The sequence below is a fragment of the Protopterus annectens genome, chromosome 3.part1 (assembly GCF_019279795.1).
Source record: "Protopterus annectens isolate FY-2018-M chromosome 3.part1, PAN1.0, whole genome shotgun sequence".
Taxonomy (NCBI): Eukaryota; Metazoa; Chordata; order Ceratodontiformes; family Protopteridae; genus Protopterus; species Protopterus annectens.
The window spans coordinates 872,512,113-872,540,056 of NC_056732.1; positions in this window are offsets into that span (position 1 = coordinate 872,512,113).

Here is a 27,944-nt window from a genome sequence, read left to right on the forward strand (position 1 = left end):
AGCTGGCATAGCAGCTCTCCAAATTCCTTGTGGAACTCACTATGCACCAGACCCCGGACCTGGGTTTGGGTGACAGGATCCTGTCTGCACCCGGGGGGATCAAGCCCCATCCCCTGAGGTGGTTCCACCAGAAGGTGGTGCAGGACCAGTAGCCAAGGAGCTCCTAGGGTGGGTGCCAGATGTTCTGGGGCCCAGTGCCATGTCCAGATGAGGAGGGAGAGGCAGATCCACTGTGATCGGCCTTCTCTGACATGCTATGGTGTTGCAGTTTTAGAACATATGTTGGTTAGTAATGGTAAACACATTCCAGGATTAGTTATGCATGAGTATTCCCATTAACCCAATATAACAGATGTGTCATAGAGGCACTAACTTTGTCAGGTGAGACTTGATTGTTTAATGCTTTTAGAGCTATAGTTGCTATACATAACCTGTAGATATTTCAAATCATACCATACCAGAGTAAACACAACCAGTCCAGGGTTTTGAATTTTATTGACAGGCAGTTACAGTTTTATTAATATATGACCTATATGAGACTATTACTGCAATATTGTCTGCTTTATTCAGTAGAAACCATACCCATTTTTAATAATGCCAGGTGACATTCTACTCCTTTATATTTATTTGGTATGAATACTACAAGCTAGATTGTTATTCACCAGCGTCACAATGTGGCTTTTGCAACCTGCAGGCATGAGCTTTCTGGTTCACAACCCACTCAGCTGGAGCTGTAATTTAGATAGAGAAACATTTATGCATACCTATCCATAACATACACAGACTGGACTTTGGTAAACAGTTACCAGTCACACTACTGGGACATCATCCCTCTGTTGTGCTTTTTGGACCCACTGTTCCTAGAGCTCCCTTTTCCTCTGCTTCAAGTCAGCATAGTGGTGCAGAACCTGCTCACCAGTCCAAGGGATACCAGTTGCAATGGTAAGGTCATGGATGAGACTTTCCCAGGCTTCAGCTTTGTATTATGAGCCCTGGTTCTGGTCCTGCATCAGTCTCACGTCATGTTTTTTTACAAGGAGTCCTACCATGACCTTGGCCTCCTGTATGCCCCAGCGCTGCACCCGAAAGGCCATGCCCTCTTCAACACTTGCCATACTGCCTACAGTGGGGAGCTACAACCAGTTATTAGCTATAGTCTCACCTGTGAGGTTTAAATACAGCTGATTTCCTGCACTTTGCCGTGCTTGGACAGTTTTGAATATACTGAGCTAAGCTAAGCTACAGGCAAACCTGCTTAGCTAAAGTTGGCAGTGCTTAAATGTGCAGGTTCAGCACTGCTTACCAATGGGCAAATCCACTTAGATGGGCTACTCATTGCTTAGCATTCATATTTACACAGTGTTTACACTCAGTCAGCTAGCTGTGCAATGGTTAGTATTGGTTATGTTTTATTTTATGTGTTGCCACCTGTACGAGATTGATTCATCATTCCTGACATATTATAAATTTGTTTACCTTCCCTGACATCCCCTAATGTGCTTTCATTACATTTATTCTTGTGTGACTCTACTGTACGAGGCACTTTTGTTTATATGGGGGTTTCACAACTTTATTACACTGACACCTCACAACTGGGCCTAATACACTACTTTGGTTCAGAAATATAAGTTACTTCCTACATAAATATATAAATAAATTAAAATCGTAATGACTTTACATGCAAGATGGAAATGGCTTTGAGGAGGCTTGAACCGTGAATGACTACACGCAAGGCATACGGTATAACTGCTACGCTATTGCACTACTGCTTATGTTGGATGTCGCATGCCATTTAACTTCTCGTGCTGTTTAAGCTGGGCTAAGCATAGCTAAGCAACAGGCACACCTGTGCAGCTATTCTTAATTTTATTGCAGATGTGAAAAAAAAAATATTTGTTGGAGCTGTGCTTTGCAGATGTTGATGGCATATAACTTTTCACAGTATGTCTGGATATTTGCATTATATTCTTGGTCCACTTTTCATAAACTTGTGGCTCTCTGGCACATCATTAAAGATTGATGTTTGACAATAATGACAGACATTTGAGTTTTATACTTCATACCCTTCAGAAAATTCATGCTAATGCAAAACCTGTTATTCTATCAACTTTCTAAGTTTGTAATGGGAATATTTTACAGTTGTCCCTTATGGCTTTGTCCAGATTTTTTATTCTAACGGGTTGTGATGTGTGCGTTTTGGACTTCAAACCCTTCAAATATTTCATGTTAATGTAAAACATGTCATTCTATCAACTTTCTACATCGGTAATTGCAGTATTTCAGAGTTGTCTCATATGACTTTGTCCATATTTCTTGCTGTAATGGGCTGGAGATGTAATGAGGGATCTTGCTCTTTTTAATTGCCATACGGAAATTCTGGTGTGCAGGGGGTGTGTGTATTGTGAAAGCACTGCTCTCAAACATGCCTCCTGCACTTGTACACATCCCCATGTACGTATTACAGCACGGCAGCATGCCTTCATGCATATGCATGGCGCGCTGCCCTGCTGCACAGGACCAGTCCCTTCCATACAGGAATAAGTTATTCCTGCACGGATGTTTGCTAAATCCAGGGGGATGTTTTCAAAGGATACCACATTTTCATTTATAGTGATATTTCCATTAATGAATGTCACTTTAAACTATTTTTAAAGATTTTAAATTTATTCCCAGAAAGAAATCAGATATTAGTAAAGTTATTATAGATTTGAAATTATTTCTTAGAAAAAATAACTTAGAGCTGCTTTTCAATGGACAAGAAAGACAAACAGGTAACACTAACATGTTAAACAGGAAGAGTAGTTTTAATCCACCTCTATACCTATAGCTGAGAAATTTTGAGGATCTAGTAGAAAAAGAATTAAGAATAGGTATACAATAGAACAGAGTGATTCCCAATTTAACCACAGATGAGAGACTCCTATTAGAAGGACTTAGGAAAAATAAGTTTCTAAGAGTGATGAGGCCAGATAAAAGGGGTGATACCGTTTTTATGGATAGTATCACATATGAAACAAAAATGATGAGAATTTTAGAGGACAACGCTAATTATACCTGAGTTTGCATAAATGAAATTAATATTGCTAACAAAAGGATTTTTTAACCTTGAATGACCTTTTATTAGAGGGAACAATAGAGTTAGATAAATTTAAGTATTTTTACAATGACAAACCTAGAGTTCCTCCTATATTTGGCATTCCAAAGGTTCGCAGAAATCCTTTGGACCCGCCTTTAAGACCAATAGTGTCATCAGAAGGGTCTGTGACCACCCCCTTGGCAAAGTTTTTAGAAGTCAAACTCAAAAAATTATCCATGACAGGAACCAATGTATTAAAAGACTTATGGGATGTATTAAAATGTGTGAATGTGAATTTGTTTAATGATAGAATTATTTTTATCACTATAGATGTGGTTGATCTTTTCACATCTATACCGCATGACGAGAGGATGTTATGGTTTGAGGATGCATTCACCAGATATGGGAAATTTACTAATAATAAATTTAGAATGTGTTTAACATTAATGGATGTGATTTTAAGGAATAATTATATTTACTATGAAGGTAAATTTTTCCAGCAACTCAATGGAGTAGCAATGGGGCCGAGATGCGCCCCAACATATGCTATTTCTCTTTTGTACTGGGAAGATAAATTTATTTTTCATTCAGAATTCTCAAGTTATTGGACTCTGTATAAATGTTAACCTGGATGATGTTTGCATATTTTGGATTGAGAACGAAGAAAAGTTTTTAGAATTTTTTAATTACATTTCTAAGATTACTTACTTTTTAAAATTTACTTATGACATAAAATATGAATATATGGATTATTTGGATATTACTATAAAGAAAGACAATGGTAACTTTACATCTACAGTTTTTAGAAAAGAGACGTATTCAAATTTGTACTTATTTTATACCAGCGATCATCCTTATTACCAAAAAAGGGTTTAGTGAAAGGGCAATTTGTGAAGGAAAGTCAAATGACTTCAGATGACAGTGATTTTCTCAAGTAGTGTAATGTTTTGACAAATATGTTTAAGGAAAGGGGGTACCCCAACAATTTATTGGAAGGAATAAAGGATGAAGTTATGGAGAGTAGAAAAACTAGATTTGCACCACTATTAGGGAAAGAAAATGACCTTTTAACTTATGACCGGAAGGTTTTAACTAGTTAAAACAACTATGAAGGAGCATTCATAACAGATTACAATGGAGATGTAGGCATTATTAGAGAAATGAGAATGGATTAGATTTTCTAGTAATTCTGACCTAGAAATAATTTTTGATAACTTAACTGTGCAGATTTTTGCAGAATGTCCAGATTTTTGCCTCATATTTTTGCTGTGTTCCTCCTAAAATCTGTACTTTTCTGGCAGATGGCTGAGTAGTGAAGTCACTAAATAATGACAAACATTTGAGTTTAAGACTCCATATCCTTCAGAAAATTCTATCAACTTTCTAAGTTTGTAAGAGCAATATTTAAAATCTTTCCCTATTTGCCCCCCCCTCCCCATCATTTTAGGTGTTGTTCAGATTTTTTGCTCTAAGAAGTTGAGTGGTATGAGTTTACCTATAGAAGAGGTGCTAATATTAAGAATATTTTAGAATGTAATAAGAATGGTAAAATAACTAATAAAGGGGGAAGGTAGGTACTTACAAATGTACGTGCTGCACATAGTGTCATTTATTGAAAATAGGTCAGAGTATATATTTGAATCGTAGGGACAGATGGATTAAGAGTAATAGTTTTGAAAACTGTAATACAAGTGGGATAGTACATATAGCATTATGGGACAAATGCTTGTTATTTTATATAGGAAAAACTTAGAGAAAAATTAAAGTTAGAATATACAAGCATGGTTATGATATAAAGAGTAAAAACTGTAATAATGCTCTATGCAAGTATGTCATGTCACAAAGCTACTTTTCACTTTTTTGTGTTGGAAGTAGTACCGATGGAACCAAAATGGAAGACTAGATTGGAATATAGGGAATTATATTGGCAAATAGTATTGGATGCCACTAAATTCCCGGGGCTCAATGATAGTTTCCCTGGCTCCTGTTTTAAATTGAGAGCAGCCAAGTTAAGAGATTAATAAATTGGCCACTAGATGGCAACATAAGTTAGTTAAAAGGGAATGAAGGATTTTATGTACTGTTTTCAAATTTTTTAATTTAATAACTTTTTACTAATTGTTTACAAGTAACTTCTGAATTAGATATGTTTTAATTTACTATTTTGTTACGACAATATTTTTTTTAATAGGTGAGATTAACATATATTTATTATATTTTGTATCTGTAAAGTTTGTAATTAGGATATTTTATGACAAAATGTTCTAATTAACAGATTTGTATTGTATTTTAATTGGTGTTTGGCTATTGGTTAGAATATAAAAAGAGGCACAAGGGGAAGGTATGCATATATCTGAAGAAGTCTTGGTTTTGACGAAACTGCGATGAGACATTAAGTGTTATGCTTTAATGTATGTGTATTATTAATGTGTGTGGTGTTCAATAAAGATGTTTTAGCTCTAGAGAACACGGTCATCCTTCAGAAGTGCTCACTTTTGAATTTTAAAGCAGTGACAGTGTTTTGAGCACTTTTTATCTCTTGGGTTTTGGTTTAATATAAGTGGCTCCATTAACTATGACCCTGCACAAAATTGTGTATTGCCTATGAGGTTGTGGCATTAGCAAAAAAATGCCTTGTGGTTCTCCTTGACCTGGGAAGTCAAATTAACCTCAAATGTGGCATTGGTAGACTTTCTTCATCCTCCAGGTTGGTTGTTAAGTTTGATGAGAATGCTTTTATCCTGTTGGATGCTACACCTTTTTATTTTTACCATGATTTTCTTACTTCTGTTTTACAGCCTATCAATGCTGAGATTCCACCAGGATGGTTTGTTTTTTAAGTTAGTTCTGTACTTCTTCCATGTGGATACCGCTGCCTCTTTGCAGCTATTAACATGCTTGTAAATGGTTTCTTTGAACAGTTCATTGTAGGCAGTAGCATTTTCGGGGTGTATGGGGGTTTGAAATATTACCAGGTTATCACTTAATTGTAGGATGTTAGCCTTAGAGTCATTCCTGAATGTTCCAGGGTTAGCTAGGGTTCCGGGTTTTATTTTTCCTTCAAAGGAGACCATTTTCTTGTGTGATTTTACAAGAGAAGACATTGCACTAGGGGATGTGCAGCACTATTCCATATTAGTGCGGTCGAGATCCAGTATGTTTGCATCCGTGGTCAATGCATTGACAGTCTGGTCCAGGATTTTGCATTTACAAAATCCAGGAATCTCTGTGCTTGTACATTTGGTGTCGTATATGATTCCCAGCTAATAGTGGAGTAATTAATTTCTCCCAAGAATACGGTGTTGAGTTGGATGGTGAGTGTTTCCAATAAGTTTAAATACATGCTATGGGTTTTCTGACTCATAGAGGGGGTCTATATTTTGCAAGGTATGGGATTTTGTATATGGTAATTTGAACATGGAGAAGCTGAAGTGCACTACCTTGTTTGATCACCCTTGAGATATATTTATTTTTGATATATATCAAGACACCTCCAACTTTAGTCCCTATCTGTGCAGTAGCTTGTCTAAATGTTTGGAAGGCATTATAGACTCATGCTTCATGTATGCTCTCCACAGCTTTAAAGCATGTCTCAGTGACTGCACAGATGTCAGCATTCTCTAGGGTGAGGAGAACTTTTAGGTAGTGGAGTTTTTTGTTTAGATTCCTAACATTGAGCAGTAACACCTTTAGATTTTCTTGATTTTGATTTTCCTGAAGACACTATGGGGGAGGACAATGTTTTAGCTATTATTTGAAAGGTTAAAGGGGAGAGGTACAGACGATCCCTTGTAAAGCACTGTGGTCTGTTGACCATCTCTTTTATGCTGACAAATATTGAACCCTCTTAGAATGACACCAGAAGCTAAGTCAGTTGTTAAAGTCATTCAACTTCTATCCATATTCTGGCATCATCCTGGAAAGGGGAAAATGCTGCTCAGTGCTAGGCATATAACAGCCTGGCACACATATTCCAAGAGCTGAATGATGTCTCAATTCATATCATTTAGGAAAGTATGTCATAGGTCATTTGCACCAGCATGAACTATGACTGAGGTATACTGGTACTTGTGGTCCAATGACCTCAGTGGGGGGATTATTGTGGCAGATCCCGACCTCTGGTAAGCAACTTATTGTGACTTTCTCCTTACTCAGCCTAATGGCAGGGACACCATTGTGTCTCACCATAGAGCCTCCAATGAGCAGAATGTTGGATTGTTTGGTGTTTTGTCTTATAGGCTTAGGACTAAGGACTCAATGAGATGTGGCAGTATTTGTTGATGTGGGTGTTGTTTTGAAAGACAACATGTGGGGCTGCTGAGGGTATTTGCTATGTATAATTCATCTTAGTGGTCTTTGGGGTTTCAGAATATGTGGGCCTATGTGTTTGCATTGAATTGTGTGATTGGTGCAGAGTGTGTAATACTGACAACCTGTTTGATGCATTAGGAGTGCTTTTATGTGAGAGCTTTGCCTCCAGTGAGTGACATAGTATAAATGCATCCCTCACATGCCATATCAGCTTGTTTGAGAATTAAATGATTGTCAGTAAACATGAGACAATTTCTACATTGCATCAGGATGCCCATATCCATCAAGCTGTTTAACGAAATAGTGCTAAATTTCATTTCCATGGCAACAGGCTGATTTTTTAATAATGAAATGGTCAGAGTAAGAACATAATGTTATGAGTATCTGGTTTGCTACTCTGGTGGCAGTGCTTGTCACTGCAAACTAGTTGCCATGTGGGCAACTAGGCATTGGTGAAACTTCAAGACTACTTTTATAGCAAAAAATGTCAACTCAGGCAGTATGCATCTATACAAGGCATTGCCAAACACTTGAGGGGAATTGATAAGTAGACCCTGATGATTTATAAAGTATTTAGGGAGATTTTCAAAAGTTAGGTTAGACAGCATCAAATCAAGCAATACTTATTGAAAAGAAAGAATTAGCTTTGTCAAGAATGATGAAAAGAGGGGATTCTCCTGAATGGATTCTTCCCAGCTACTGCTAGTGCTTCACACTGTTGGGATACAATGCTCCCTTGCTTCTTTTCTCACCAGAAGCAAAACAGTAGCACCAGACCCTAGATGTGAACCAGTCCACAGGCTCTTTGGTGATCAACAGTCTTGTCCCAGATGATGGAAGGTAGGATTGTTCTAGTCTTTTCCTGTTAAATGCCTTGAAAACAAAAAACAGACCAATCAGGAAGGTCGAACACAGGCACCCACTGCCCAGTCAGAAACAGTGTGAAATCTATGCACACTATCCTTCTCTCACCATGAGCAAAATATAAGCACAAATTACAAGCTGGCACCTATGAAGTGGTTATTAGGCTTTCTGGTGATCAGCAGTCTCCAGGAATTAATGTTCCTTTGCTTCTTCTCTAACCAGGCAGAAAACAGAATCATTAATCCAAAGATGACTATTGAGAGATAGAATGTGGGCTGTCTAATAATTGGTGATCTTGGAGAAAATGTTGCACATTTTAAGTATAAGATTGAAAAAAAATGGATTAATGTCCTTAGAGATGCAGTGTACAGTAAGGAGATAGCTATGAACAAAGGAGTAACCTAAGCTTTAACTATCTGAGTGGAGTGCCACTAATATTAAAAGAACAAGATAGAATGGAAGGGGGTGGGCACTTTGTATTCTGGCTCTGTGGAATACAGTGGGATGGCCAATATATTTAAACAGCTTTAAATAGCTTTCCTGTAACTAATGTAGTCCAGATACAGATTTGCTGTATCCAGGACTGTTTGTAAGTTTCTGAGCCCTCCAAGCCTTTCTGTGTTGGAGGGATGCCTTCTAGCTTATCAGTGGGAGTGGTAAGCACTGGGTAGCCTGTCTACCACAAGAGTGATTTCTGGCCCAGAAATTGTAGTTTATTGGCCGTTTGGCAGTTTTTCCATTTCTTTCAAATTACTGATTTAAAAGCCCACGTTTACGCTTGTTTCCCACCTTTCCTGTAACTAGTCTAGTCCAGATACATATTTGCTGTATCCAGGACTGTTTGTAAGCTTCTGAGCCCCCCCCAAGCCTATCTGTGTTGGAGGGAAGCATTCTAGCTTATCAGTGGGAGGGATAAGCACTAGGTAGGCTATCTACCACAAGATCCAGGTACAGATTCTTAGTTTTAGCACTTGAATTTGCTTATTCGTGCCCAGAACATGTTCAGAACTTGTTGTTAGCATTAAATAAGCTACAAATTACTACAACACTCAACCTTCCTCTTTACCTAGAGAAAAACAGTTTTTTGTATTTACTTTCCTCACTTGCTTAGAGAAAAACAGCTCCTATACTCACTTTCCTCACTTGTCTAGAGGAAAGTAGTTTTTTATTCAGGTATGTCCAAGGGTTAGCTCCCAGTGTTCTCTCCTGTCTATCTGATGAATCTCGGCATCTTGGGACAATGTAGCAATTGCGTCATGTACACAGACTACCCTTTCCTCCTACCATCCAATACCACAACCTGTGAGAGATGCACTTATTTGCCAAACTGGAAGTAAAGCTCTCTCCAACCAAGACTGAACTTAGCAGTCAAGAGGAGAAGGTAAACACTTGCACCACACCACACTCATCACATAGTTCTGCTAAACCTACACCACCAAAATCCACACATAGAAACACAAAAATATTCACGGAGGCTCTCAATAATAATCTGCTCAAGCAACAGAGACCTCCAAAGCAGAACTGCAAGCAACCTCCACCCCCCAACACAATCCAAATGACACATAGCCCACAGACTAAGTGTGCCACTCAACCACAGCCCATAAGGCAAAGCAACGTAGCCAACACACTAGTCATAGGTTACTCTATAGTCAGGCACACTAATGTCCCACTCACCAGGCTAAACAAGGAGAAGGCTACTGTCAGCTGCCTGTAGGGTGCCAGGATCTGCCACATAACCTATGCACTCAGGTTAATCCATAAGTACAAATATGACTCTGTCATTGTCCATGTTGATGTGAATGACCTGAGATGTACCTCCCTGGTCTATATGAAAAGAAACATGGAAGAGTTCTCCGATCTTGTAGCCCAGGCATGTATGATCCTAGCCCTGAGTAGCATCCTGCCATCGCCCAGAATGATACCGCAGTAGAAGGACAAAATAATTGACTTCAACAATTGGCTAAGCTTCTGGTGTCATTCTAAGGGGATCCAGTATCTGTCTGCCTGGGACGACATGGTCGACAAACCACAATGCTTTGTCAGAGATGGCCTGCACCTGTCACCCTTGGGATTCCAGATGCTGACTAAGGCTCTTGCTGCCCCTATAGTGCCTTTTTTAAGCAAGGTTCAAATGACAAATTCACCACCATAACAGGTACAGGCAAGCAAAAACTGAGGGTAATGCTACTCAATGCTAGAAGTCTAAATCTCAAAATGCACTCCCTCAAGGCACTCCTTAAAATGGAGAACATCGATATCTCTACAGTGACTGAGACCTGGTTGAAGACTACAGAGAGCACCCGTGCATTACAGGAAGAAGGAACTGTAGCAAAAGATAGTAAAATCCCATCAGTGGAGGAGTTCCCTGGTCAGCATCAGTAAGAAGCTGAGATCCCTTATAAGATCTTCCAAAGCTAGCTACGAAAATAAAATCACCACTGGTTCTAGGGACAACCACAAAGCATTCCATAGCTATGTCAATAATATCAGTGACAACACCTAGATCTGCTCTGAGCTACAGCACAATGGCATGAAAATTACAGAACCAACTGATATTTCCAATGTCCTGGTAGATAGGTTCAGTGCTAGCTTTACCCCTCTCTCACCACCTAAAGAGCCCATATCTATACAGCAAGAATGCTAATCACAATTACGCAGGTGAAAGCTGCACTCTCTAAAGCCAAAAACACAGCATCTGTGGGACTGGACAACATACCAGGCTGCGTTTTACACAAACTTCAGAACAAACTGGCTCCCCACCTAAGCACCATGTTTAATTATAGTCTCACATCAGGCTTTGTGCCCACTGAATGGTGCACAGCAACAGTTAACCCACTCCACAAAGGGGGAGCCACCACTGATCCTGGGAACTATCGCCCTCTTAGCCTGACGAGCCTGGTCTGTAAGGCCATGGAACTTATCATCACGGAACTCATAAACAAAGACATTGTAAACCTCCAAACTCTGGACCCCACCCATTTTGGGTTTGTGAAAGGCAGATCATGCCTCCTGAACCTGATCGACTTCTTTGAGACAGTCACCAAAGCTGTAGACGAGGGTAAAGTGGTTCACACAACCTATCTTGACCTCGCCAGGGCTTTCAACACCATCCCCTATTCTGGAATTTTAGCTAAACTCACTAAACCAGGTATAAATCCCTACATCACAAGATGGATTGCCAATTGGCTCACTGATAGAATCCACACTGTAAAAGTTGCAGACTCCAAGTCTGACTTCAAATCAGTGACAAGTGGAGTACCACAGGGTTCAGTCCTGGGACCTCTCCTGTTTGGTATTTACTTCTCTGAAGTACAGGCTAACACAGAAGGCTTTTGGCTAATGAAGTTTGCAGATGACTGCAAACTAGGAGCCATAGTTGAGTCCCCAAATGATGTGGACATCCTACAGAAGAGCCTCACTGAGACAGATGCCTGGTGTCAGAGCCATGGCCTCAAGCTCAGTGCCAAAAAAAGGAATTGTCATCCCCTTTGATAAAAACTCTGTACCCATGAACTACCACATAGGTGGCAGTCTACTTAACGCTGAATGTGTGATAAGAGACCTGGCGACCCAGGTGGACAGTGGTCTCTCCTTTGATAATCACATTGCCACAGTAGTCAGGAAATCCTTTTATGTGGCACACCTCATCACAAAAGGGTTCTCATCTAGGAAAAAAAAGATCATTGTTCCCCTCTACTCGACACTCATTAGACCCATTATAGAGTACAATGCCCCTTTTGAAATGTACCTCACAAAACATCTGCAGCAGCTGGAAAGGCCACAAAAGTACCTCACAAAGAGGATTACTGGCCTCAAACAGATGACCTACACAGACCGTCTAAAAAAACTCCAGCCAGCTTTACTCCATAGCATATCGCTTACTCCAAGGTGATCTCTGCCTAACATATAAAGCTATGTCAAACCCAGTGCTCTTGGACATGCTACACCTAAAGAAATCCCAATCCATCCTAGCTACACACTCTAGGGACCTAAACCTTGTCACCACATAAACAGGACATGCTGGAGGGATAAATTCCTGTCCAAGAGATTTCCCATACTCTGGAACAAGCTACCCATCTATGTCAAGCAAAGTTCCTCATTCGCACTCTTGAAGAAAAATCTTGATAAGTGGATGGGAAATAGGAAATAAACCCTGGGGATCACTTCTGTGACTGTTTGACAGGGGCACAGTAAAATAACTTTCTTGGGTGGTGTAAGCCAGGGAACCTTGTTGGTTAGGCTTACGTAGGCCCTTTGGCCAATAGCCTAGTACCTACCAATGAACCTGTGAACCTATGAAGGGGAGTGATTTCACAAAATGATGAATTTGTGCCTAATCAAAATATCCAATGAAAGATAAGAAAGAATGAAATATGTGTTGAAATTAACATAAGAGGCAGGTAACTAGAAAGACAGTTGAGTTTAAAAACATGACAGCACCATTGTGGGGAGGGTTAAGGGACATTTAATTTCAGAGTGACTCACAAAAGACACAGCTGTGGTCTCTTTCACAGTTTAAATATGCAATTAAAAGCAGAATATAATTAATACACAGTGTAAAGAAAATAACTCAAAATATACAAAGCAGAAAAAGGCAATAAAACAATGCAAAATACAAAAAACAAGAAGTTCCAGTGTGGTGTGTTGAGATAATTCCCCATAGTGTCATGGATTGTATTACACCTTTAGGCCAAATTATTTTTCCGTATCATTTTATATTTCTATCTTACAGTTATCTGCAAATTTATTTCCATTAATAGCATTTTAACATACCATTTGAATAGTGTAAGAAGGCGCATTTGCAAAACCATTGCATCCCCAACAGGCAGACTTAGTAAACCCCCTTATAACTGCTTGTGTGTTAAAGTGTTTTCTGCTCTACTACCCCCACCTGCACCATATAGCAAGCACTTTGTACAGAGCATGGCAGACTTATAATGAGGAAATAAGTAAGAGTCACACATTATACAGATGGTCCTGCACGTCACAGAAAAATTCAGTAGCTAATTCTCTCTATATATCTCTCTACTCACCCCTTCTGCTTCATTAAGTTGTCACTATCCATAAACATTGTAATTTAAAGTGTGTGAAGATGGAGTTCCTTTGTGGTGTGATAAGTAAATTCTCAGTACTAGAGATAGTTTTTTGAATGCTTTCAAGAGTTCTAATCCTGGAGTTAGTTAAGTGCTGCTGACTGTTTTAGAACACTGTTTTATGGGTAGCTGTTGCCAATGTATTGCTATGAGCCACCATTATCCTGATTTTGTCATAAGCTATTGACTCTGCCACCCTTCTCCTTTCTGTGTCATCAGTCTTGCTCCTTCTCTGCATTTGTGCAATGTATGGCATCGAGCACTAACTGTAGCTGAGGCTAAATGTAAGTACATGGCTTAAGGCAAAATCTTGAGAGTTTTTGTCTTCAGATGCGTTATTCTGGTGCCCTTCATGTCATGTTACTGTGATTAGTTATGTATAGTCAGGCTAATCATCTGTTGAACAAGCTGAAGAGTTGAATATGCAGCATAAATTTGTCACAAATGTAACAGACATTCTAACTAGTAATACACACATTCTCCTTTTCTGCAATCCTTTGTCATATTCAGTCTTTGTGAAGTAGGAGTTACTACATGGTGTATTTACATAATACTCAGATGATACTCAGTTTTGTATATTTTTCTTGAAATACTATCAAGATGGAATCCAGATGCATGCCAAAGTGCTTTTGAATGTTTATTATTACTACTATGTGTGTTAAGTCTTGGCTACACATTTTCGTAACATGCCATTATCCTGCTTATGTATTAATGTATTTGCTCCATACTGTGAAGACTGTCTTGTGCAGATTTTTCCAGAATAATTATGATGATAAACAATGACATAACACAAATAAGTACAAAAATGACCCATAAACTAATTTCTTAGTATGTCTGCATGTGCATTCCTGTCATCAGCTGTCTACCTCTTCTCACCCCTTCTGTGTCATCAAATAAGCCTCCTTAATTCATAACTGTTTCTTTCATTTCTTTTTTCTCAATGGTTTTCCATCTAATGCTTTCTGCCACTCTTATCGGGGAACTGCTATTCCAGTCCATGGCTTCTACTTGTTCTATTATTTATTTATTTATTTTTATTTCCCTTCAAGTCTGATGGGAGATTTTGACCAAGCTGTCTTGAGTATCAACTCCTTGTCCTGTGAAGAAAAAAACTTTACAATAGTAGATCTCGTTGTTGAATTATTTTCAGAAAGAATATCTGGCATAGATCTATGGGATCTCTCAATACCATAGGTCATTGCTTCAGGCAGATCAAGGATGTTAGGAAGCCAGGTTATTAAAGCATTTGGCATGTTGGCCCCTTCTATTTTCTCAGGTATTGTTTCTGCAATATCTGTTCTCTAAATCATCTATTGTATTCAATAATAAGATATTTTGCTTTAATAGGAACTCAGTGTTGTTTTCTTCTTCCAATCGTCTTTTTTCCACATACATTGTATTTATCTTCAGAGACAGTTCCTGTATATTTGTCAAAACCATTTGATACCCCTTCTTTAGAGAGGTATCTTGAGAGTTTGTTTTGGTGTGACTCATTTTGTAAGTGTGAAGATTTCCCAGCTAATAGTTTGACAGGATGTTATCAACCAGGATTGTTTAAATTATTAGCTTTGGGCACAAAAAAAACAAGCATGATAACTTCAAAATAAAATTTCCTGTCAAAAATATGTTAAGAATGGCAGAGCTGACGAAATCTGTTCCTTTTCCTCTGCATCCTGACCGTGCCCCTAATTCAAAACTGTTTCTGTAAGCAATGTTTCCACCATCAGTGACATGCTTGGTCCCTTGTGTGTATCATAATACATAAGTGGCATACATATAAGAACTGATGAACTGCAACTGTCATGACAAATGTGTAAATTATGAAAACTGAATTCTGACCATAACACATATCTGTTCTGTATTCCATCAGATTCAGACATGGTTGTATATGTATACTGCTTATTTATGTGGAATTCAGCACAGAGCACCATAGACTACTGCTGCTAATTCCCATTCTAAGTTCAACACCTCAAGATATGACTATGCATGCACTAATACTTTGCCATCAGGAGTGCAACTGAGCTTGCCAGTGCTGGGTTTCAGAGAGTAAAAAGATATTCATAACAAATAATTATTTGTTTAGGTTATACAACATCTAAAGGTTTTACTGAATTTTGAAAACAAGGCATCTGGATTTCAGTGATGTTGACTAAATGAAGACAGGCTGTTAATGTATGTCTGCACTCCAGTGGTTACACTTGCAATTGTGTTAAATGATGGGTAACCTATTCACACATAATCCTTCACTGTTTCTCTGAAGTGCACTTTCATATTTAGTAAGTGTCTATTTGTGTTCTCAATGGCAATTGTAGAAGCATGAGATAAGACAAGTGACAGTGACACTATAAATATTTGCTATTTCCATGCAATCATCTCAGAATGAACTGACAGGAATGCTTGAGTCATAATTCACTGGTTTAAAACTATAATTGTCATTGACATCCCATACTGTAAAACAAGTACATGATTCTCATAGTAACACAATGTAAATGAATGACACTATATAGAACTTAGCAGAAAAGTATGTCATTACATGGGACAAGCATGGTGCTGTTACAGTGGCCTGTCCACACACACATACAGTTTTCCTAAAGCTTGTGATGCACAGTAATAGAAGCTCCAAACAGTACAGTTTTACTAAGTGCAAATGTGCATTTTCACATCATTAAAGTCAGCCTTATCCTGTGGCGCTTGCAATTCATACTATTGTTTCTAGATTGTACAACTGTGGAGTCTGCATGTCCTCCCTGTGGTCGTGTGGGATTCCTCCGGGTGCTCTGGTTTCTTCCCACATCCCAAAGACATGCTGTAGGTGGATTGGACACTCTAAATTGGCCCTAGGTGTGAGTGCATGTGTGTGTGTGTGTGTGTGTGTGTGTGTGTGTGTGTGTGTGTGTGTGTGTGTGTGTGTGTGTGTGTGTGTGTGTGTGCCTTCTGTGAATGGTTGGGCACTGGACTGGCAACCTGACACCGTAAAACTCCACTGCCAATCATGAGTAGACAGGTGACCCACTGCGGCGACCCCTAACTGGGAAAAGCCAAAAGAAGAAGAAGAAGTTTCTAGATTGTACAACAAGATAGCTAGGAGGTTTTATTTTCACTACAGGGTATTTGTGTGTATGTGTTTGAGGGAGGTTCTAGTGAAAGGTAAGTAAAGGCTTAATGTCTAGTGTGCTCTGCCCTGTAATTAGATAGGTAGGAGGTTTAACTCTTATTGTGAGGAAAATGTGTGTGTGTGTGTGTGTGTGTGTGTGTGTGTGTGTGTGTGTGTGTGTGTGTGTGTGTGTGTGTGTGTGTGTGTGTGTGTGTGTGTGTGTGTGTGTGTGTGTGTGTGTGTGTGTGTGTGTCTTGGTGGGGGTTCTAGTGACAGGTAAGTAATGCCTCAATGTTAAATGTGCTATATCCACTTCAACCCAGGAAATACATTTGACACATCTCTTTCTGCAATTTAACCCACTTTTAAAAGATGCATCGTCTCTGCAACACATGGATGACGTCATCATGGGAAAAGTGCACTCTCTCCTATTAAGTGTCAGATTTCTACTGTAGTGCTGTGACTGATACTGTGTTATCTTGTTTTTGTAACTAGATAAACAGGAGGTTCAGATATCATGGTGAAGTTGTGTGCATGTGACTGCAATTTCGGGTATGTTTAGCTTCCTGAAAAGATAACATGTATCAACTTTCATTCATGGGAAACATTTAACATAGATGAATATTCCATCAGTCTCTTATCCCACGTTTAATACAAACATCATCTCTGCAACACAATGGTGAGGTCATTATGTCAAAAGTGCACTCTTTCCCTTTGAGTCAGACTGCTTCTGTGTCACTTGTGACTATTAAAGTGCTTTCTAGATTCTGTAACTAGATAGTGGTGATCTTGTATGTGTGGTTGTAAGATCAGGTATGTATAGCACTCTGAACAGATGTCATGTATCAACTTCCAGTCATGGGAAGATTTTAAAATGGGAGAGGATACCCCCACCCCCTTATCCCACTTTTACCACAGATATCATCTCTGCATCACACTGATGAGGTCATCATGTCAAAACTGCATTCTGTGCCCTTATAAGTCAGACGTCTCCTGTAGTACTTGTGGCTAATTTTGTGTTCTATAGACTGGGTAATTGAATAGATTAAGGGTTTGAATCCAACTCTGGTTAACTAATGTCACTTTCTGTACTATGATGTTCAACTGCATCCATGATAACACCCCTTATGTAAACTTACAGTTAGGAAATGTATTTTAACTGACAGAGGACAACCCTATAAATCTGTATTGTCCCCACGCAATAACCAGTTTTGTAAACATAATGCTTACATCATTCTCTCAGAAATGAACTACATCATACTGGTTATATGAGTTATCCTGCGGCACTGGCCATTAATACTGTTGTCTCTAAACTGCATAAATACAGCAGGAGAAGTTTTGAATCCAGAAATGAATGACTACTGGGCATATATGTGTTTGTGTTTGTCATGCTGTGCAAAGAAGGTTTCTAATACATGTAGTAGGGCCAGCTGGGTAGTGTTTCTGTGCACTTCAACCACCTTCACATATTTTTAGGAGAACATCAATATATGAAAGAATGGTAATGTCATTCATTCAAGTATGCACTGTCACACCTGTAAAACAACATCCTGTGTGAGGTATGCAATTCAGGCAGTGTTCTCTATCTTGTGATCTTAAGTAGTCTGTTCAAATCCAGCTATTACTCATTAGATTCACTTGTGTCACTATATCTGTGAATGTGCAGGTAAGTAACAATGTTCTCAGCAAGCTATCTGCTGTGTACATGTATGGCTGGTAATTCCTACTACAATTTATTCTCATTTTTCACACAGAAATGCATTATTGGATAATGAATATACCATGGGATGAAACATGGCTTTCCCATAAGAAATACTAAGGCTTTTCCTGTGGCATGAGGACATGAGACAATGATTTGTATGTTGTTGCCTTAGTAAGGCATGTCTTCGAATCTGCGATTGCCCCCCCACATTATGCATGATTACCATTCTCACATCATAGCAATAACTGCATTATGCATCATGTGACATATATAACAACAGTCTTTTAAAGAAATTACATTCACATATATCCCTTGCAGCAATAATATGATGTCACTGCTTCAAAAACTAAAATATCTCATAATTGTAGCATCACTTGCACAGTGGCATGCTCATTCTTCTCAATATAATGCAGCTTCCATTGTCACAGAGCCAGGTGTTCAAAACCTACATTGAATGACTGTAAGCACTGTGCTGTTGTGCATGAATGACATCTACCTGTGTTATAACTTGAACTATTACAGTGGGAGAAGCTTCCCCAGCCTTTTTATCTCATAAAAATTGCAATACAACCATATGATGCAATGACTTCACACAGGTGGACTCTCACAGAGTTGTTAAGACTTCCACTGTGGTGCATGTTGTTTGTCTGTGGACTTACATAGCTTCCTTCTCAATTCCATCAAAGGGTAACATTCTATGGATGTACTGACATTCCACAATCAATGCTGTATGAAGTTTGTTATTCTCCATTTGTACTTGGGAAAAGGAAATAAAAATTAATTTTCCAATATCCTGCCAGTACAACAGTTGTTCTGTGAATATTGTGATGTGAGTGCTCTTGCGTTACATGCATTGATTAATGCCTTGTATAGCATATCTACAAAGATACTCCCCCGGATTCATGAATCCTCCATGTAAGACTAAATAAGTATTACTCGGAGGCTGCAGTTGAATGGTATGATGTCAGTGTGCCATGAATATTCATGAGGGCATGCTGACTCTACCTCAAGTCTAACACGGACTGTGCAGGCAAGCAGGGGGCGCGTCCGACTGCCGAGCAGTTTAAGGTTCACGCCCCTGCAAGTGTGGTAAATGCAAAATGTCAAGACACAAGAACGAGTCTGCTCAAATGCTCATGTACCCAACACCACACTCCCTGACATTGTAAACCCCCAGCACAGTTATAAAAAGTAAAACATTAATTTTTTTTCTAATTCCCGATATAGCTGCCCGTATTTGTGCATGTGTGCATGGGTGTGCCCATTGCTTAGCTGCAGTTAGCAATCTTGAAATGGAAGAGCATAATAAGGAATGTGTATGCAAATTACGCCAAATAGTAATAGCATAGTGGTACAGCGTGTGCACAAAGAGGAGGTATTCACTGTTCTAGTCCCACCACTTCCCTTCCTATTTTATGTTCAAAATGAGTATATGAAATAATTCCTGACATATATGATGAAACTTTTACTAAAAAACATTGAAATGGCCTATGTATCAATGAACAAAATGTATATTTATAAAGGAACCTGACATATAATTGTCCATAGTTAAGCAAAGCTTTACCCAGTGCAATATAGTTGTCCGTAGTTAAGCAGCGCTTTACCCAGCGCGATATAGCTGCCGGTAGTTAAGCAGCACTTTACCCAGTGCAATATAGCTGCCCGTAGTTAAGCAGTGCTTTATCCAGCGCAATGTAGTTGCCTATAGCTAAATAGCTCTTTACCCAGTGCAATCGGTTTGCGCGGAGGTGTGCGCCACGCCAACCAGTGCACCGTCGGGCAACGTGGAGAAACGTAGAGCAAAGTTGCTTAAACACAGCCACACCCCCTAACCGGTTTGGACAGTAGTAAAATTAAAAGCAATGACAAGGTTCGAACCCAGAACACTGTGTACCATAAGCAAAGTATTGAACCACTAAGCCACGACAGCTTAGGATAAACATACACTGTTAACATATATATACTTATAAATGGTAGCTTAACCATTGCTAAGCAGGTCTGCAGTCAGCCGAGAATTTTCAAAAACGGCCAATCACAAAAAAGTGCATGAAATGCGGCATATTTAAGCTCCGTAGGCAGGAATACTCGACATAACTGATTGTAGCTGACGACTGCAGTTAGAATGTCTAGTGCTGGAGAGGGAAGTCGCTTTCGAGAGCAATGCTGGGGCATCGAGGAGTCAAAATACATGGTTTGGCTCCTAGTCCATCGTTATGAGTCTCGACTCCTGCAGGGCCAGTTCCAAGGAATGGAGTATAAGGCAGAGGCATGGAACCGTTTGGCTCATGAACTCACCAGTGCCACAGGCATCCCTCGGACTGGTGAGCAGGTCCGTCACCACCATGCAGACCTGAAGAGATGAAAGCAGGACCTTCTGAACCAATGGATCCAGGAGGCCCATCATATGCAAGATGCCCCACTACTAAGTAGGTAGCCATGGAATGCAGTATGTAAGACATGCTAATATAGTCTAAATAATGGATAGGTATGTCTCAATATCCCTTCATTTACTTCACAGCTGCAGGTGTTCATGCTATGAATCAGCAAGCCTATGCAGATAGGCTGCTAAGGCTGCACCACCAGGCAAGTTAATAATTATTCCGCATGTATTGTTATATAATATATGTGAGAGAGCATGAAAAAAGTGTTGTAGCCCAATAATACAGCTATAAAATGCCCTGAATAAATACTCTGCATGTACTGTTACATAACAAAAGTCAGAGAGCCAGAAATAGAGTGTACTAACCCAGTAATAAAGGTAAAATAAGTCTGGAGTACTATCTCTGCATGTACTGTCATATAATATAAGTGAGCGTGCCTGAAAAAGAGTGTTGTAACCTATCAATATATGTATAATATGTCCTGAATAGGTCTTCCGTATGCACTGTAATATCAAATAAAGGAGAGAGCCTGTAGAAAAGAGTGTTCAATGAAATTAATAAAGGTATAATACTTGGATTGTGTCTGTGTCACTTACTTAGAAATGTTGTTGTATCCGTGCATTAAATAAATAGTACTGTTGTATTAAGTGCTGTCAACCCACAGTTGTGCAGTCTCATATAAAGTGGATGAAGGAAGTGGCAGTAGCTGTGAAGCATATAACAGTCCTCAATATAACAGTTGTTAAATGGCTGTCATTCATAGGTAAATCTGGCACACGAGTAGCTTCTCAAGGTGTTCCCCAGAAATGTGAGTGTGCTACATGAAATGCAAGGTTTTGTAGAAAATTAAGTGAAAATGCCATGTGAACACATCCAGATGTGTAGATACATAAATATAAAAATAAAATACAACTATGTAGCAGTAACATCTGCATCTTGGACAGTTACTATCTCAGATATAGGTCAGGTATATAATGAACTAGCCAAACCCATTACACAATCTAATGCATGTTGCCTAGTGTAATAATACATGTAGGGGATATACACATGCAGTCAATAGGAATGTAGTGTAGAGTAGAAGTACTAAGATGTTAATGGAGGTTTCTTTTTACACCCTACTCCATGTGCATAAACAATGCAATTCCACACCTCAATGGGTATGTCTAATCTCAAAACATTTGTTGGGACATATGTCCTATTGTTCTATAAAAATCTGCATTTACTTTGATGCATATCCCCTGTTAAAACACCACAATCTTGGTGGCTTGTTGCCACCGATCATCCCTGCATGCTGTTGTAATGTCCACTGTTGTTCAATATATGCATGTGTTATGCTTGCTGTTCACCTGTTGTAACCCTGGTGTGTTGGGTTAATTGGAATTTTACTGCATGCTGTTACAACTAATTTGGAATGCTGTTGTCCATGTTGTAATTAAACACACCTAATCACAGAACGTATGGGAAGGCCGGTCCCAGCGGAACCACCTGTCCCTCCTCAGCTGGTGATTGCACCTGGCACCAGCAGGTCTGGTGCCCAGCCCAGGCTACCCTCTTCCGTTAGTCCTGTGCCACCTTTGGGTGGAAGTGCTGCAGGGGATGGGGCTCATCCCTCCCTGCAAGTGTGGGTGGAGAAGGGCCACCTGTCACCCTCCGAAGGGTCCAGGTTGTGGTGCGTAGGGAGATCCAGCGTTTAGTCACTGATCCCCTACGCCAGCTTGAGGCGAGAGTGGCATGACTCACGAGTGAGCCTGCCCCTCCTATGCAGCCCCGAGCACAGTGACCCTCGGGTCTGTGAAGGTTCAGTGGTAACTGCCCATGGGTGGGGATCTCAGTCCCACTGTTACCATCTGTGGGCTCATGGGCTTGCGATTTCCAAACATCCGTCCCCGTCAATTGTGTTCACCCACCCCATGTGTCATACACTGCCTCTGTATGCGTCTTGTTTGTCTTGTCTGTTTACCTCCCCAACCTACCTCCCCAAATATACCTACTTCCTCTACCTCACTTTCTACTCTCACCTGAAAAAAAAAGGGCAATCTGTACCCACAAAAAAAATACGCCCCATACATAGCTGCCCATTTCATACACATGTCCACTGAACATGTAAACTGATAGTTATAATTGGCAGTACAACATACTTTGTTGTCCTCACTCCTCTCCCAGGGGTGAAAGGATTCAAATTTCTCTCCAAATGTAATGCATATGCACAGCTGTTGCTGGTAAAGAAATGGGCAGCTATGGACCTTCCCTACACCCGTCCTGCACATCCTGAGCTCGTTTTCCTACTGTCTTTCCCTCTTTGTGCCCCATTTTTCACCACTTTCCTATCTCCCCATTTTCTTTTCTTTCAAAGAAATTAGCATGGGGGTTAGTGCGAGTAAGCACATTTAAGCAGTAGTTAGCGGGTTTGAGTGAGTGTGTGCATGTGTGCGCTTAGCTAAGCATCGTGAAGCATTGAGCACACCCACACAAACCCGCTTACAACTGCTTAAAAGTGCCTTAGTCACTCTGTATGTCAGTGCCCTTGTTATGCTCAGCAGCAAAATAAAATACCTCTGTTAGTCTCAAACCCCAGACCTTGGACACACTAGACTGCATGAAATACCACTAAGCCACAACAGATATACAATAACTTGGTGCTGAAAAAATATATCACGCATTACAATGAGTTAATGTAAATGAAAAATAGGAAGGCCATAACACAAAGCTTGTTCTGTGGATCTTTACCAGCAATTGTTGTGGAATTGCATTACATGAGTGTGATGTGAGAAGCAGCCATTCAAGCAGCAAATAATGTTACAGAGGCACTTTACAACCCCCACACAGTATCATAGCAGGAAAAACACTGGCATATCTGACTAGGGCAGAGGCCATACCTCTTAACTGTGACAACTTTCCAGGGATGTCCCTGATTGTGAAACATATTTAGCTGTGTCCCTCTGAATCCCTCAGAAAAGTACTGACGTCAGTCAGAAAGGTGGGGTATTACACAATGAATACTGACAATAATAACAGTAGACACTGCTTGTACTTCATGAAAAGAGTACAAATCCATATGCACTGCTTCACACAAGTCTACACATACTGTCCCTATTATATGTAAGGTGTACCTCATTTTTAACTACCTATCCCTGACTCCATGCAAAGATGTATCTGAGTGTTCCATAGGCCTGGCAGAGGCACAAACACACAGGCAAATAAGCTATTCTGCTGTTACAAATTCGGCAAATAGCTTTGCTAGCACTTTCACAAGCATACCCTTATGTAGGAGTACAACACAGAAATAGCAAAGGATGTAGCCATGTACTGGTAGCAACTGACTGTAACAATGCCATTATACCAGTCCTGAAAACACCTGTGAGTTGCACAGACAAAGAATAACAGTGTAACTTCTGGCTACCATCTGGATAGGTTCACAGTTGGGAACTATGCAGACAGACAACATGCCTTGATAAAGTGATAGGTACACACCAATCCTTTAAGTCCAGTAAGATAATATTCACACATTAAGACATAATGCTTTCTGTATGTAAGCATCCCCCCCACAATTAATAGATAATTGTGTGTTTCGGGTCTACCAGGGGTGTAGGCAGGCATACTCTACTGGAATTGTCCAGTTGTCCTGCGGACCCTGTGCTAATGTCAACAATAAAAAACACAAACCATGCAGAAGTGAGTACATTAATATTCACAGTATAACAGTTCACAAACAGTTCATGTGCCAGAAGAATACTTCTCAATAACTACATTTGTATGGCAGTTAATTATATGAGTAGAAAAGAAACTACATAGTCACATAAATGTTGTGTAAGCATTTGTAGGGGTGAGTAAAACCCTACACTGATAGCTCTGTACTGGAAGTTGCAACAGTCAGGTCTGAGTACAACACGTACATCACTGTCTACACCTCTAGCTTCATTAAAAAGACATATACCAACCTTCTGACTTACAGAACAGTGTCGACAGCAAACAAGCATGGACCCCACTCTGGAAATCTGAAAGGGCTACACCTACATACCTCAGCAATTTATAGCATTGGGTTGCTATGACAGTGAGTACTGCAATTACCACACAGCAGGCTGTATGCATTTACCAAATGCTGGGTAACAATTGGTGCAGTGGGCATCACATGCACATGCGCAGATACCTATAAAAGCAGATTGTACTTGCTATCCCCACATGCAGTCATTACATTGCACGTGTAAGCAACTGTACAACTCCTTTAGAGTAATGACAAACTGTAGTACTTACGAAAAAAATATATAATTAAGTAACAAATATATATACTTAATTAAAAATGAAAGTTATTAATTAATAAAAAAAAATTAATTAATAACCAAAAAGCAAACTTAAGTAAGAACCCTTACTAAATAAAAAAATAAAAATAAAAATTGTCAAACCATACACAGACGGACCTGAAAGGGACAAACAGGTATGTAACAGTTTGTAGTTATTGGCAAGTATTAGACGTTTATGAATAGTACTGTACATACTCTAAAACATGTATATGTGGCAGCAGTAGGTATGTATGCACTGATGCCATGCATAACTACTGCCATGGAGAAATCGGTGTGTAGCTGTGTGCAGTGGGGCATAACTGTGACATATATAGGTCAGCATTATATGTCAAACATCTGAACATGTTATCTATGGTCTGTACAGTACTGTGTTTAATGGCAGTTTGGGGGAGTAGTGCAAATGCTTATATAAACTTGGATTTCGCAGAGTAAGACATGCATGATAGTCACATAATGTGTAGCTTAGCATTGGCAACTGCTGTACCAGGCTAGTATAGTAATGTATCATTTGCAGCTATATATACTCTTGTGCTACTACTGTATGCACACATGTGACAACTGTCCATGTTGTAGCAAGGCCCAACACATCATCCGTGAGGTGTACAGACTTACAACAGTGTGGTCCCTGTGTGTCTATGGCACACACATATGGCGAGATATATATGCGTCTGATATATTAGCATCTGAACATGTGCATAGAGCAAGGGACATACTGCAACTGTTTGTGAAGGGTGGACATTTATATGTTGGTGCAGGTTGTTATGTGCAAATTTATATGTAGGTTGTAGTGTGTGTCAAACAAGACAGCATACAGTGCTGGCATATGACATGTGGTGTTTAAACCCAGTGGGTATGATTTGTCAGGTTTTTAGTCTTCCAGATAGGGGGGCCTGCTAAAGATACATGGGCTGAGAATACCTTCCATGCATTCTGCACAAGACTGTGCAATATCATTACATAACTGTATCCCTCTCAACCTTTGCATAATTGATATTCACACCAGGAAAGGTGGACTGTATATGTGCCGATATGTATATCTATATATACACCACTGGATGTTCATATGTACGTTCAAGCTCAATGTTGTACACATATTGCCATCCCTGTTGTTAAAAACCCTGTACCCATGAACTACCACATAGGTGGTAGTCTACTCAACACCAAAAGTGTGATAAGAGACTACAGGACACAGGTGGACAGTAGTGTCCCTTTTGATAATCATAGTGCCATACTAGTCATGTAAAGTGTGTACAGTCCACATGTCATTAGAAAAGGTGTGTCATCCATGGAAATAGAGGTCAGTGTTCCACTGTACTCATCAGTCATAACACCCAACATAGAGTACAATGGCCCTGTTGGTATGCACCTCAGAAGACATCCACAGCAACTGTAGACGCCAGGCACATACCTCACAAAGAGTATTACTGGACTCAAGCAGATGCCTTATGCAGACTGTCTTACAAAACCACAGCTACACTGTGTCGCATACCGCCTACCCAGAGGCTACCTCTGCCTAACATACAAAGCTAGGCCATACCCACAGGTGTTGGACATGCTCCATGTAAACAGACAAAACTCCATACAAGCTACACATTGTACTGATCTAAACCTTGTAACGTCAAAAAGCAGAACATGATTGAGTGGTACATTATCATCTCAGACACTTACCATACTCTGGAACTAAATACCTATCAATAGCAAATGAAGGTCCTCATTAGCAGTTGCCATGAATAATCATGATGATTGGATGTGAGATAGGAAACACAACCCGGGAATCACCTCTGTGGCTCTGCATGACAGGGGCACATGAACCTACATTACATGGGTGTTGAAGGGCAGGATACCATATGACTAGGCTTCCATAGGCCCTATGGATAATAGCCTATTAGCCACCTAGGACATGATACACACATGCATGTACCTGTTGCACCACATGCTATGTGAGGTTGACTGGGTGTGATGGAGAATGTGTAGGCGAATGTGTCAAAGATGTGTATATGTGTGATAGCCTAGTGGGAAACTGTGTATATCTTGGTATGTAGTGTTGTAGCTGTAATCCCAGCAAAAGATACATATGATATTGCTAGGCAGGAAAAGCAGTATGGCATATGGTGTGACATAGTCCAATGGTATTGACTGGAGTGTGCCATTGTAGGCTAAAGCAGTACATGTATGCTTATTGATTGTTAACACTAATGAATACAATTCCCATATGAACTGTAGTACTACCTGAAGCTGTAAGCCTAAACAGCACAGTATGATTTATATCCACATTGCTTGGTGACACTGTTTTGTTTGTTACCTGTAGTCCTCACACATTACATACCTCAGGCATGAGGTTTTGTAGGTGCTGACACACAGTTCTGTATGGTACACAGGTAAAACCAATCTGGGTTGCCATACCTTTGTATCTTGTAGGTATGTCTGATGTGTGTGTGGGTATGCCTGTAACATGGCCTCGGGGGTATGTGTGTCACAGGATATAAGTGCATATCTGGCAACATGTACAGTGTAGTACAGCAGTATGCCACCTATAGTGATGAATGTGCACATATGTTACTGAGGGGTTTGCTATCAACAAGTAGCATGGTGTACTGGTAGTACTGTAACCGTACTGTACATTCATTTCAATGGATGACAAATGTCTGTATGCATTAGCTTCATATACACCTCCTGTGGCTAGGTGGTGCATTGTGCCACATACAGTGTGCCATGTACTGTTGTATAGTCTTACATACTGGTTTCACTTTGTTGCTGTGCAGAACATGGTTTGGTATATAGTATGTGCCAGGCACTGTCAGGCAGTTGTGGGCTGAGCAGTCATATGTGGTATTAAAAGTATGTATCTACTGACAGGCAATAGGTTGCTATAGATGGCATTTCATTGATGTCTGTACTTTAGAATGTTAAGTAACATGACTTGCTCACAATTACTGTTTTATTGTCTTCCAGGGACATGTCTCACAACAGGAAACCTGCGTATTCCCCTGAGGAGGAGGAAGTCATTGTAGACGCCCTCATACACCATCAAAACCTGCTGTTCTCCAGAACCAGTCAGGACCAGCATGGGCACACTGCAGTGTGGCAGGATGTTGTCTGTTGGGTGAATGATGTAGGCATGCATA